Below are 14,945 nucleotides of genomic sequence, written 5' to 3'. Positions count from 1 at the left end.
ACAATCCTGATGAGAAAAGAATCTAAAAAAAGAATGGATATATGTATATGTATAACTGAATCACTTTGCTGTACACCCGAAACTAACGTGACATTGTAAATCAACTACAATAAAATTTTTAAAAAGTTTTTAAAGGAAAGGGGGTAGGATGGAACTCGTTATCAAGAAAGACTACAAAACCAAACTGGGAGATAAGTTTTAATATAAGAAATAAAGTGATAATACATTGGATGAGATGCAGGCCAACTGAGACAGCTTGGTTGATTTTACAGGATTCACAACACTTTCAGAAGCATTAGAGAAAGAAGAGATTAATCTGGTGAGAAGAGGGATGACAGGTCTATGGGATGAGGCATGAAGAAGATTATGATGGTCCTCACTGGGTGAGATACCAATGGGGAATATGGGGGCAGAAATCTCACTCTGTTTGTTTCAAAGCCACATTTTATTGAATGCTTTCAAAGTAAAGTTCTGGCTCGAGCTGGGATCCAAATGATCCCAGGCCCTTTTCTCAAACTCAGATCAGTGGTTGGGCTGTAAAGAGTCAGTAAAAGTAACAGAAATGTAAGGAGTAGTGTGTGGATTATCTCCAGCTCAGCTACCCATGGGGAGCCAGTGGATGCACAAGGCCAGAGATGGAGACAGGCTACTTGGCAAATGACAGAATGGGGCTTTCATGCCAGGCTGACCTACCAATCTCTCTCTCTTTTTCTCTTTCCAACTGAAGAATAAAGCAGAAACATTGGAAGGGCGAAGAGGGACTTTAGCTGCCAAAGCTGAGAGATGTGATCTTGGCATGGCCATTAGAAGTTGGAATGCATTTTTTCATAAAAATGTTAATGCAGATGGTGATTGAGACCCATCAGGAGGGCAGGGTGAGTGTGAAAACAATCAACTCTAGGGCCAGAGAGACCACAGGGGTCCTTTTTTTTTTAACCACATACATGCTGTGTACTTGGGCAAGCTACTTGAGCTATCAGAGATTTGGTTCGCTTTGACACAGAGTTGTTGTGAGAGTTAGATCATCAAGCTAACATATATAAAGATGGAGTAAAGAGTCAGCCATACAGGAGAGGCATTTTAAATGTACTGGCATGTTTAGTAAATGAGGAGACTGCAGCGTATTACGAAGCATGTGGGCTTTTGTAGTGTAGACCTGGAACTCAACCACCATTGTTTCCATAAGAAAAAACATTTTGAGTTCAAGCAACCCACTTAAAAAAGTTATATTCCCAAATTAATGTACAAATTGGGCACTGTGTGTTCTTGTTTTTTAGCATCCTGTGCAGATCTAAAATCACTTGATACATTTAAGAACACAAAATGTATTATGTATAAACTTGGTTGCTCATAAAATTATCATGTTTGATATATTTAGAGATGTGAGGACTGGGAAAGAAATTCAGAAATATGTGGGGGATTTGTTTTCCTGTTTATTTTCAGTTTGGACAAAAAAAAAGTTTTAAGAAATAAAAATTATTGAGATCATCTCATCCTTACAGCGACCTGACTACCCTTTCCCAGGCAAGCAGAATCCTGCAGTGTGAGACAATGTGCCCCCATTCAGAGGACCAGATGGGTACACAAGCGAAAATGGGCCACCATAAAGTGTTCTGCCAAACAGCCCAAGACCTTGTCATTCCTCTGAAGTTTCATGATGTCTCGCTCCACTCTAGACTAAGGATGGATCTGGCATTTATCAGATTGCTGCTTTAAAAGTGTTCCTTTTGGAGTCATTGAAGAGGTTTCAATGAAGGTTTGACTTCCCAGGTGGCTCAGTGGTAAAGAATATGCCTACCTATGTGGGAGACACAGGTTTGATCTCTGGATCAGGAAGATCCCCTGGAGAAGGAAATGGTAACCCACTCCAGTATTCTTGCCTGGGAAATCCCATGGACAAAGAAGCCTACCAGCTACAGTCTATGGGGTCTCAAAGAGTCAGACACAACTTAGTGACTGAGCGTGCGCACAAAGAAGGTTTAGAGAGCTGCTGTCCCATACATGTCCTCAGAGGCGACCACTGTTGTGAGATCTATGTGGACACCTGAGCTTATAAGTGACGACTATCTATTAAGAAATAAATCTTTGTGTGCAGTAAGATGGACCTAGAGATTGTAAGTCAGAAAAAAGAAAGACAAATACCATATGATATCACATACATGTGAAATCCAAAATATAACACAAATAAACTTATTTATGAAACAGAAACAAACTCACAGACATACAGAACAGACTTGTGGTTGCCAAGGGGTAGGGAGGGACAGATTGCGAGTTTGGGATTAGCAGATGCAAACTATTATATATAGAATGGATAAGCAACAAGTGCATAGGACAGGGAACTATATTCAATACCTTATGATAAACCATAATGGGAAAGAATATAAAAACAAATGTATACATATATATGTATAACTGAATCACTTTGCTGTACAGAACAAATTAATACAACACTATAAATCAACTATACTTCAATAAAATAAATTTAAAAGAAAGAAGTCTTCATAAAAGAAGGTAAGTTGATGAAAGGGGAAAGGAGGGGCAAGGATGTTTGAGGCAAAGGTTGGAATCCTTTCAGCTCCATGTAATAGAAGACACAACTCAAAAAAACTTTTGAATAAGTCAGAGCAAATTAAATACGGGCACTTACCTCAGATAATTAGCAGTTTAGAATTCAGGCATATTCGGCTTAATTCAGTGGCTTGATTATGTCAGTGGGAACTCAGGTTCTTTCTATCTTTTGGCTCAGCCATCCTCAGCTCATTGTTCCTTGTCTTCAGGTTTGAACTCTTCCAGTGGCAAGATGGCTGCAACAGCTCTAAGCATCACATTCTGACACAAAAATATTCAAAGACCTTGAGAGAACATCCTTTTCTTGTGTCTCCTTTTAAAAGTAAGGAAAACATTCCCAGAAGCACCACTCCTCACTTTACTTCTAACTCATTGGCCAGAATTCTGTCATTGGTAAGCAGAATGTAATTAACAAGGTCAATTTCTACGAAGAGAGATTTACCTCCTGGGACTGAGATGAGGTCCAGTAGGTGACAGCCAGGTACCTAAACAAAATCGGTTCTGTCATAAGGCAAGGAATGCACTCTCAAGCAGTCCAAGCCAGGGAAGAAAGCCAGAGAAAGATGGTACTCCCTATTGGAGCATGGCTCCTTCTATAAAGTCACTACAGAGGAACAAAACCCTTTCTGAAATGTTCCTTCAGGGCAGAGACCAGGGTGGAAACTGATTCTTCACAAGCCCATCCCTTGGACACTGTCCCAGGTACTGTATGATTTCTCAGTCATCTAGAAAGACTCAGTCCCTGGGTTCTTCCAGGATCCATCATTTCAAGTCAAAATGTCTGAGAGCTTTTAAGGGCAAGCATACAGTATATTTTGCTCCACAATTGAAAATAAAGATTCAGTAGTTTCAGAGACAGTTCTTATTAAGGCCTGAACTCATTCTTCCACAAGAGCCATTAAATCCTCAGCGATAAGGCACTGGATGATAACTGCTTTCCCTGGATGATATCTGACGTCACTGGTAGGAGCAATCCTGCATTTCCAAGCACTCTCTTCATTACTCTGATAGACATCATATTTAAGACTAATTCATTAGGATGATATTTCATATTACATTAGAGAATGCACTATATAATCCGAATGTGAAGGTGAAGAAAATTTCTCCTCCTCTCTCTTACCTGCTACTGCAAAATGAAAGGGCGCCATCGACCTGTAAAAGGCAACAACCTCATTCACTTTAATAACCTCTACCCTTTGCCCATGGTGTGTGCACTCTAAACCAAGGCAGAAGAATTTATGGGACCACTTAGGTTCTAATCCACCATCACCTTTAGCAATCTTAATTAATCTCTGAGGTAATCATTCCCATTTCTTAAAAATGGGGCAAGTTAATTGGCATGAAGTTCACTTTAAAATTCTGTCTCCCTTCAGATGCTCTACAAGTTTCTGAAAAGAGCCCCTTAGCATGAAAATGAAGAGCTGAGTTTTCCCAGCTGGTGGAGATTTGCAAAGGACTCTAAAAGGTGATATATACTTAGATTTATTTTCTTTAGTTTTAGGTTAGTACAACTTTATTTTAAGAGACTAAGGATTGTTTAGAGTGGGGAAGGGTGCCATGGAGCCAGCCATCAGCACCTCTGCTGGTCAGATACATGGAAAAGAGTTGTGGTTGACATGGCACAATGCCAAGAGCTCCAGAAAATCCTTCCAAATTCTGTCTGCTCTAAAATGCAACAACTGTCTTCCATGTGGAAGAGTCATTTTCCCCAAAAAAGGAGCTAAGGTTCAAAGAGTGTTCACCAGGAGATATAAAATACTCCAATAATGTAAATTAACACTATGATGTAACAGACCATTGATGGGCTCTTTCAGGCAAACAGGTTTTCATTGTGGAAAGGGGGTATCTAGGAAGAAGAAAGGGCTTCCCAGTTGGTGCTAGTGGTAAGGAACCCACCTGCCTGCCAGGCAGGAGACATAAGAGACACGGGGTCAGGAAGATCCCCTGGAGGAGGGCACGGCAACCCACTCCAGTATTCTTGCCTGGAGACAGAGACAGTACTCTTGCCTATGGACAGAGGAGCCTGGGGGACTACAATCCATGAGGTTGCAAAGAGTCGAACACAACTGAAGCAACTTAGCACTCATGCACACCCAGGAAGGAGAAAAGGACACAAAAAATAAGAGTTGAAAGAAGATGACAAGTTTTCCTGAATCCACACCCCCACAAACCCCCACGTCAGCCTGACCTGTCCCTAGCAAGACTGAGACAGGTCAAGCAAAACCACTCTATTAAATAAAGCAAGAAGTCAGGGCTAAATCCTGTTTCATATTAAGTGGAAACACTTTCTTGTAACACCTAAAGACACGGTGTTCTGGCATGGCCATGCTGCAGTGCTCATCTGTCTTCCCCTGCTGTTTTGACCTGTTGGTCCAGGCTGTTTCTGATCTATCAGAGGCCCACTGCCTTACTCACACCCTCTGGGCCAGGGATGGAAAATTGGTTTCATCTTATGTCTTAACTCCAACAGCTTGGTAGTGACTCCTTGAAGTGTGTCAAGAATTGAACAAGGTCTGTCATTTTCTTTTTCTTGCAAGATAATAAGCTTGCCTACCACAGTTTTATGGAAGTTGGTAGAAAACATGACACTCCTGGGTCAGAGATGAAGGATCATTTATTACTCATTCAATGGTTATAACCAAAGTATTGGCATTTTGCACCAGTTCCCCAAACCTCAATTTCCACAGCATGTTCATGTCAGGTGACCACTGCAGACATAATAGATTGCATTACAGAAGAGGAACCCTGAACTTAGGGAAACCCAAATCTTTTATAATGAATTTATGCATGCCTGCTCTTGGCTCTAGAGAGAGACAGTCCATTCTCTACCTTCCAAGACTGTAAGCAAAATTGTCCTTTGCTTGGAAGGAGACATTGTATATTCCAAGGTTGGTCACCATACAAGCATCCTTGAAAAGAGAGTCCAAAACAAAGGGTGGTGAGTGTCTTACTCAGGAGACATGCAGAAATACAAGAGACCCATGGAGGATTGACTCAAAACAATATCCTCATTTATACAATGTCTTATCTTCTGGAGAATCTTCCCACTCTGTTGCCACTTCAGTCAATCAGATGAAATGAAGCTGATTCCAAATCCATTCCATTTGTCTCACACAGCATTTAATTAAGGCCAGTACCCAAAGGACTCCTAGAAACAGGCCCAGCCAGCTGAACAAATCCCATAAACCAGCAGGGTCTACCTTAGAGAACTGAGTGACTTTCTCTTTAAACTTTTGTGTTAACCTTTCAACTCTGGTCAAAATAAAGACCCATGGGGTCTCTTCCTCTTCTTAAAATACAACAATCCTATTAGATCAGGGCCACACCTTTATGCCTCATTTAACTTTTTATTACTTCTTTAAAGGCCCTGTATCAAACTCTCCTGCCCTATTGGTGGGAATCTAAACTGATACAGCCATTATGGAGAACAGTTTGGAGATCCCTTAAGAAACTAGGAATAAATCTAGCATATGACCCAGCCACCCCACTACTGGGCATATACCCTGAGAAAACCACATGTACCCCAGTGTTCATTGCAGCGCTGTTTTCATTAGCCAGGACATGGCAGCAGCCTAGATGTCCATCGACACATGAATGGATAAAGAAGTGGTGGTACATTTATATAATGGAATATTACTAGGCCATAAAAAGGAAGAAATTTGAGTCAGTTGCAGTGAGGTGGATGAACCTAGAGCCTCTTATACAGAGTGAAGTAAGTCAGAAAGAGAAAAACAAATATCCTATATTAACACATATATGTGGAATCTAAAAAAAATGCTACTGAGGAACTAGTGAAGAATGGACTTGTGAACACACCAGAGGAAGGTGAGGGTGAGATGAATTGAGAAAATAGCATTGATAAATATACTACCATGTGTAAAATAGATAATTAGTGGAAACTTGCTAAATAACATAAGGAACCCAGCCTGGTGCTCTGTGATGACCTAGAGGGTTAGGATGAGGGGAGGGAGGGAAGATATTTATATATACATATATATATGTATGTATAAAATTATAACAGATTCACATTGTTGGACCATAGAAACCAACACAAAATTGTAAAGCAATTTCCACTTCAATTAAATTTCAATTAAAAATAAATGAAATTTAAAAAATAAAGACCCTGTCTCCAAATATAGCCACACTGTAGATTAGAGCTACAATATGAATTTGGGTGGAACACAATTCAGTCTGTAACACCTACCAATGGGATATTATCCAAATAGTGAAAGCTGTAGACAGGAAAGGGAGGAGGCACATTCAGCATATTCTGGTAGCAAATGGCACAAGAGTATACATGGGGTAAAGGAGACCAAGACATGGTAATAGGAGCTGATCTTCACTCTCACGTGTCAGTGATGTGATGTTCAATAGCTGAACCTAAGTGACTTTTTCTCCCACAAGTCTAAGTAAGCTAGTGAGCTGGGGATACATATCAGACAGAGTCTTAAAAACTTGAGTCCCTCCCCTTCCTGAAAGTTCCTAGCTTGCTCAGGTAGGTGTGCATAACCTTTAATCCCCCTTGAAGACAGAGGGATTTGGGCCCTACTTTTAACCATCTCTTGCCTTAAAGGAACTGAGGTCAAGAGAGATAAGGACAGGGGGTCAGGAAGAGTGGAGAGATGGAATGGCTTCATGCCACTAAACAGCATTTCTGGCTAACTTTTTTTTTTAATAATTTTATTTATTTATCTATGTTTGGCTGTCCTGGGCCTTTATTGCTGCATGGACTTTCTCTAGTTGTGGTGAGCAGGAACTAACTCTAGTTGTGATGCACAGGCTTCTCAATGTGACGGCTTCTCTTGTTGCAGAGCACAAGCTCTAAGTGCACAGGCTTCAGTAGTTGTGGTTCCTGGGCTCTAGAGCACAGCCTCAGTAGTTGGGACCCATGGGCTTAGTTGCTCTGCCACATGTGGGATCTTCCCAGATCAGGGATTGGCAGGCAGATTCTTTACCACCAAGTCACCAGGGAAGCACTCTTGCTTTCAGAGCATCATGATGGCAGCTCATGGCTCAACCAAATGAACTTCCAATGTTTTCTGCTCACCTAATACTCTGTGTCAGGCAGCAAGGTCCTCATGGCTAACACAGACCTATCTCAGCTTTGGGAACCCCTTCACTGAGAAGCTTCTTTTTCACATTGCTTTTTTGCTGGAACCACGGTGTTTTTATGCTCTGGCTGACTCAGGCGTGGCTAGCACAGAAGCAACCTTCTCTGAGGAATACCATCTTCATCTGAGGCATCCAAAAAACTTCTGCTGCTGCTGCTAAGTCACTTCAGTTGTGTCCAACACTGTGTGACCCCATAGACGGCAGCCCACCAGGCTCCCCCGTCCCTGGGATTCTCCAGGCAAGAACACTGGAGTGGGTTGCCATTTCCTTCTCCAATGCATAAAGTGAAAAATCAAAGTGAAGTCGCTCAGTCGTGTCCAACTCTTAGCGACCCCATGGACTGCAGCCTACCAGGCTCCATGTCCATGGCATTTTCCAGGCAAGAGTACTGGAGTGGGATGCCATTGCCTTCTCCATCCAATAAACTAGGGGTCAGCAAATGACTGTGGATCAAATCTAGCCTGCCGTCTGCTGTTGTAAATGAGGTTTCATTGGAACAAAGTCACATCTATTTGTTTATATAGTGCCTGTAGCTGCTTTTGTGCTATAGCAGCGGAGTAGAGTAGTTGCAGGAGAGGACTAAAATATTTACTGTTTGGCCCTTTACAGAAAAGGTTTGCTGTTTCCTGTGCCACACCATTACCAGGATAATATCCCTAAAGATCTTGCCCAGTTTCAACAAAAAGGGCTAGGGAGATTTTTCGGGGGTGCTGGGGCTGGTCACAAGACTCTATCTAGATTTCTCTGGTTCAGTTTTTCATTCACCAATGGATCATCCTCATTAGCATTGTAAGCCCAAATCATAGGACAGAAAAAGCCCAAATATTAGTCAACGTCTCAACTATGGTTTCCCACAGCAATTTGTCTTTCTCAGGGAAATCTCCATAGAGGGCAAAAGCTCCCTTAAAGCAGCCAGAATCTACTGAAAAAATAAATAAATAAACTAACAAAAACCCTGAGACCTTTAACTCTTGTCTCCAGTGGATCTGTTTGACTTACGGACAGTAGAAGTTGAGCCCTAAGGGTCTCTACTATTGCCATTTTGCCTAATACACAGCAACCCTCTTCTCCCAAGTGGCCAACCAAATTTTTTGTGATTTCTACCCATACCAGTCATAAACATTCCTCCTTTCTTACTCAGGGTAGATGTGTATCTCTGTAACTATTGTCTGAAATGAATGAAACCTCTCCCCGCTCAAAACAAACCTTAGTACTAGCTGCTAAATAAGGTGGACTTGAGACTGACCACTGGCTTTGGTGACAAAGTCTTGGGGGAGAATTAGCACCATTTGGGCTGCTATCTTTGAATTTATTTCCTGGTACTTAGTCCACACCACTTCCCCAGTTTCTTCTCACTAAGGAAAAATAAAATGGAAGACTATTTACCACCCAGTTGATCATACAATTTAAACGAGCATCTTTGCTACCAATTTCATGGGCTTACTCAGATCCCACTCTAAAACCCACAGGTCTCTCATCTTTCCTCTTCCAGAAAACCATGTTTCTGGAGCATCCCATCCTCATCACCAAAACTGTCAAAAAATAAGAGTGTCTAAGATTTTCTCCTACTTATAAGCTAACAAGTTAGCCTGACATGATCTTATAGATGCTGATAAAAGATAAGAGACTCCTGGGTCAGAGATAAAAGCCCATTTATTACTCATATCAATAGCAGCATCCAGAGCAAATCAGCATTTTTACCCAGTTCCTGGATCCCAGTTTTTACCAGGTGATTTGAAGAGAGCCAGAGGACACCAGCACATGCAATGAGATATGTTACAGAAGAATTCTGACCTTTAAAAATCTCAGTCTTTTATCGTTCCTAGCATATCTTCCTTTTGCTCCTGAGGGAGACGCTGTCTCCATCTTCCATGGCTGTTTGCTGCACAAACAATCTTGAAAAGATAGGTCAGAATAATGGGCAGCAAGTGCCTTGCTCAGAATATGTGCAGGCACAAGACAAAGCCATAGAGAATTGTCTCCCAATAGATGCAAATTGAGAAGGATTTACAGCACCCAGCCTCGATCAGATGACCAATTAATGATTTCCGACACTGACCCTGGAGAAAGTACCTGCAGTATTTATGCCACATATTGTATATTTGCATTTTAGTTACCAAAAAAGGTATAAATCTAAAAGAACTGTAAGAGAGTTCAGTGGTAATATGAAAAAATATGTATATATGAAATCATGGGAAACTTGTGAATATTGTAAAGCACTGTAGAAGTTAAAGATTCTTTCATTCAATAAAAATATTAGTTCCTAATATACCAGTAAGAATGAGTTAATTCATTTGAAATTATAGTAAAAAAGATGACATTCAAAATAGCATTGAAAAACGTGAAATATCCAGGGGCAGAGTTAATAAGAAATATGCAGGACTAGATAAAAAGGGCCATAAATTTTCACTAAAGGGCATAAAAATTCGAATTGAATCAGCTGAGAAGCATCCTGTGTGCCAGGTAGAATTTGCTGTAGTAAAAATGTCAATTCTTCCCCAAAATTCATTTATACAGTTAATGGAATTCTTGTCCCAAAGATCCGGGGATTAGAGTTTGCAGAGGGAAAAGGTGATTATCCAGAGAAAACACTTGCTTTTGTCACATGAGTCCTAGATTGATGAGTTGTTCTAATCATCATTAGTTAGTCATCCTAGCTACTATAATTTGCCAAGTTTGCTAGCAATTTCTTGATCTACAAATCTCCATGACTTAGAGAGGGCATTAATACGATAGATTCCCTCAAGTTTTGCTTCCTCTTCTCACTAAAAGCAGGCTCTATAACTGCAGTCTCTGAATTCTTTGCTAAAAGGCCAAAGTGCAAAGTTGTTGCTGTTGTGCAGTCACCCAGTCGCGTCTGATTCTTTGCGACCCCACAGACTGAAGCATGCCAGACCTCTCTGTCCCTCACCATCTCCCGAAGTTTGCCCAAGTTCATGTCCATTGCATCAGTGATGCCATCCAGCCATCTCATCCTCAGATGCCCTCTTCTCCTTCTGCCCTCCATCTTTCCCAGGATCAGGGACATTTCCAGTGAGTCAGCTGTTCGCATCAGCTTACCAAAATAATGAAGTTTCAACTTCAGCATCAGTCCTTCCAACGAGTATTTGGGGTTGATTTCCCTTAGGATTGACTAGTTTGATCTCCTTGCTGTCCAAGGGACTCTGTTCCTCTGCTGTCCAAGGAACCAGAGATCAAGTTGCCAACATTCACTGGATCATAGGGAAAGCTAGGGAATTGCAGAAAAAAACCTACCTCTGTTTCATCGACTATGCCAAAGTGCAAAGACAAAGCCCTCATTTTTAAAGTTTGTTCTGTTGGACCCTCCCATTGTACCCAGAGTCCCACAGTTGAGACCTCTGCAGCAGACCATATTTATAATGAATAAGAGAGCAATAGAAATGGAGTTAATTATAGGTCCAGCACCAATGAATCTCTCGCAGAGGTTCAGTGAGGGCCTTTTGGTAGCTTCGCAGCATACTCTGTTTTGATCTATAGTGCCAAGTGAAATGCATCAGTAAAACTGTTCTGATGCCCAGTGCACACCCAGCTCCTCGATAACTCCAGAACTGAGCTGGAAATGATCAAAGGAACGTTGGAATCTCGTGGCTCTCCTATCCATAGGGTGTTGTCTTTTCTTCAATATCCTCTAATGCTAACATGGAAACTATCCCCACAATTAATTCCATGTCTGCTTGCATCTCCTATGCCTAACAGCTAATGCTGATCCAGGACCCAAGACAAGAGGAAAAAGCCCTGGAAAATGGTCAGATCATGGGGAATTGACTCTTTTCCCCACTCTACTCATGACAAAGCAGAAGAGAACATCCTCATCTTTTATAATGATCAGGAATGCATTTTCCTGCTCCCTGGTTTCTGTGGGTATTTCCTTAACTCACATTAAGTACAAACTTATCTATCTGTAGGAAGTTCCAACCCCCCTGCCAAAAAAGAATTCCACTTATGTGATCTGGTTCCAGCTCTCATCATATTTATGCAGGATGGCTACATAATTTGTGGGGCCCTGTGCAAAATGAAAACACAGGACTGTTGTTCAAAAAATGTTAAGAATTTCAAAACAACCAGAACAGAACATTAAATCAAGTGTGGGCCCTTCTTAGCACGCAGCCTTGTGCAAATGCATAGGTTACACAACCAGGCAGCTGGTCCTGCAGTTATGTTTTAGCATCACCCAGGTTTCATTTCTTCAAGTTGACTCCTGTTTTCTGCAGCTTTTAAGAGGTTAAGCCCCGGCTTGTATCACCGCCAAGGTTGTAAACAAGAGGAACACTGACTCTCCAGATTGCTCCAATGTGAGTTTGAACCCAGGGTGAGTGATGTTGGGTGAGGGATAAGAATCTGTGTCCAATCCAATTATTGTTGAAACAGCAGGTAAGCAATAGTAGGTGGCTGCATTTACGGACCTATTGACCTGGCCCTTTCCACATTTGCACTTCAGAGACTTGTCACACTGCCATGCAAGTAGGACTTAGAAAGGACAATCAGGCCATCCTGCAGGGGTTTCACTGGTTGACCATGTGGCAGGAGGGCCCTAGAGGGCATTCTTTCTTCAGAGAAGAGTATCCCAGTTGACAATGAACAGATCCCATACAGCCAACAGACACATTTTGTTTGGCTCACTATATTTTTAAAACTGTAAAATTCTACCTTCAAATCTGGATTTCTATCTTTCATGAATGATCAGAAGAGTTAGAATCCCTGGACCTATATATCTGCCTGGCAACAACCAACTAGAGTTGATGAGTCACTGCCTTTTGAAGAGGTGTACGTTCTCCAGGTTCCCACCCTTCCCTATAATTCTACATCAACCGAATTAACATAAGCATCCTACCTGCCTGGCCCTGATCTTGAGTATATGACCTTAGTTCCTCATGGGCTCTTCCAAAACTCTGGGAAGCCACTAAGGACCCAGCCTCTACCATGAATCAACAGTGGACTAAGTATAATTGTAGAATAATTTACTATAGTTTCTATAGCCAACTATCAGTCTTATTGAGTGCCACATGAAGAGGTGTAAAGTACTATGAAGACGATGATGATGACAATGATAATGATGTTAATGGCAGTGGTTGCCACTGTTAAGCTCTTATCAGGCATAGTATAAAGACTGTACTGTATATTATACTGTTTGCTCCTGATAAATGGTGTGGAACCCTGACATAGATGCCATCTGACTTGAGTGTCACCTACTTTCACTCAACTTCAGCCGTCAGATGTGACACTCCCTCCCCACACTGTACTAGGGCTCACCAAATCTGCCACACCAGTAGGACACTATGGAATGCACTGCCTTCACAGCCAGGCCGTCCGATTCCTGCCCCCTCCCCACCTGTCTGAATTACTGAGTCCCAGCAAACCAGAATCCTGAGTCCACTCACTGGCTCACTGAGTGACCTCTTCATGATGGAATCTCAGAGTATTCCATCCATTGATTAGGGATCTACCCATCCAAGCCAACCTATCTCAGGGTGTTGACCACAATGAGGGTGGGGTGGAGTGGGGGCACTACCAAGAAGAGGTGAGGACACCATGGGAAGGATTTCTGCAAGAAGCATCCAGGAGCCACATCTGACTGGCATCCTCACCAGCCAACTTCCCAGCCTCCAGACCAGTGAGAGATTCTCCTTCTCCCCTGTGCTGCCTCCTCTCCATCTGTCCCAGGGCTGACCAGCTGTAGCCCAAAAGATATACTACCAGGTTGCATCCTGAGATGCTGTTCTGTCCCTTTAGGCTTCCTATGTGAGTTCCTTTCTTCAAAACCATAGGGCAACAAAAGCTCAAAGGGGCCCTCCCAGGCACTTAGCCTGGTAGTAAAGAGTACATCTCTATTTGGGGTACTAACCTGAGTTTGAGACCCTCACAGGAGGCTGTGTTTAGGAATACTTCTGCAAGATTTTTGCTCAAACACATACCCATGTTCTTCGAAACATCTGCTCTTTGAAGCTTTACGACTAGATGGACATGCTGAGTTCCTGGACAAAGCAAGATTTGCTAGCTTCTGAGGCTACCAAGGCCACATCATGAGAAAGATTCTGTCTTCTTCAGGTGAGAACCTCTCCAGCATGGCTACAACTGAAGTAGGTTCCCAAAGCCCAAAATCTGCTCAACATCTGAGTAGACTCAAGGTCTTACCAGTTCCCACAGAGGGGATCAGACAACAAGAGACTGAATCATGGAAACTGAAATCACCAGAGAGTGATTGATAGACTAATATCCCTTATTAGTTCCTGGCAGGAGGGTTCTCACTGAGAAAACTCACACCAGTCATCAGCACTCAGGACGCCAAATCGCAAGTTCTCTGCTGGAAAGCAGAGAACATGAGCCATGGCCACTGTTCTTTCAGAGAATTACTTTCCAGCACTGGTTGCTTGATGGATTGCCCTTCCTCATTGGAGTCTGAAGAATCAGTACAGGGCATCTGAAGTCAGATCACGCTCTCCCCAGGCAGCATTAGAGGAAATCTTTCAAAGTCTTAGTCTCCTGTGTTCCTTTCTCAATATTCCTTATCAGTTTCCTTATCTTTCAAAAGCCACTGCCATTATGTGATCTCATGTTACAATTTCCCAGATTACTGCTTGTTATGCATTAGCTACATTTGTGACGGCTGCTTCCCAGAACTTGAGCAAGGAAAGCCATCTCCCAATCACCATGACTTATGACTTACTGCTCCAAGCCATCATGTTTTCATTCTTATAGCTTCAGCTTCCCAGAATGGCAGTGCTTAACCTTATTATCCAACAGAGCAGCTAGAAGGTAATGGAAAGAGACTGGGAACCAGAATTGGAAGACCTGGTAAGACAATTTTCCTTGAAAAAGTTCTATGTCCGCAGTTGTAAATGGACATAAAAATGTCTGGCATGCCTAGCTTATTATCAAATGAAAAAGCTGTTTGTAAAACAAATATGCTAGATAAATGTTGGGGAGGCTCAATGGATTCCAGGTCTAGCACACAGACTCTGGGGCCCTGGTTCATATCACTATCTTTTACTGCTTCTCTAAAACCTTGCCAGCAACAAAGCATGAACTTCACAGCCAGCCCACTATACTCTAGTCGTTAAGAGGGCCAGAGAGAGGCAGGGATGGAAGAGGGGGCATAGAGGACATAGAAAACAAAACAGCAAGCCCAGGGCTAACACGTTCTCCAGTCATGATCTGTTGAGAGAGGCAGGTCTCAGCTAGCAACCCAAGACACAAACAGAAACTAATAGAAGACCATGGGATGTTGGCATCTGGACCCCCCCCCC

At 42.2% G+C, this 14,945-nt stretch overlaps 1 long non-coding RNA gene across 1 annotated transcript in view; it reads right to left on the bottom strand.

Annotated features, from left to right (window-relative positions):
* Positions 1 to 14,945, bottom strand: part of LOC129644156 (uncharacterized) — a 61,877-nt gene that overhangs the window by 17,745 nt on the left and 29,187 nt on the right. The window contains exon 2 of the long non-coding RNA XR_008710761.1: positions 2,648 to 2,829. This is a non-coding gene — a long non-coding RNA (uncharacterized LOC129644156). The remainder of the gene's footprint in view (positions 1 to 2,647; positions 2,830 to 14,945) is intronic.

Source organism: Bubalus kerabau, chromosome 2, assembly GCF_029407905.1.
Source record: "Bubalus kerabau isolate K-KA32 ecotype Philippines breed swamp buffalo chromosome 2, PCC_UOA_SB_1v2, whole genome shotgun sequence".
NCBI lineage: Eukaryota > Metazoa > Chordata > Mammalia > Artiodactyla > Bovidae > Bubalus > Bubalus kerabau.
The sequence above is the reverse complement of the archived record's forward strand: the minus strand, read 5'-3'. Positions and strand labels throughout refer to the sequence as shown.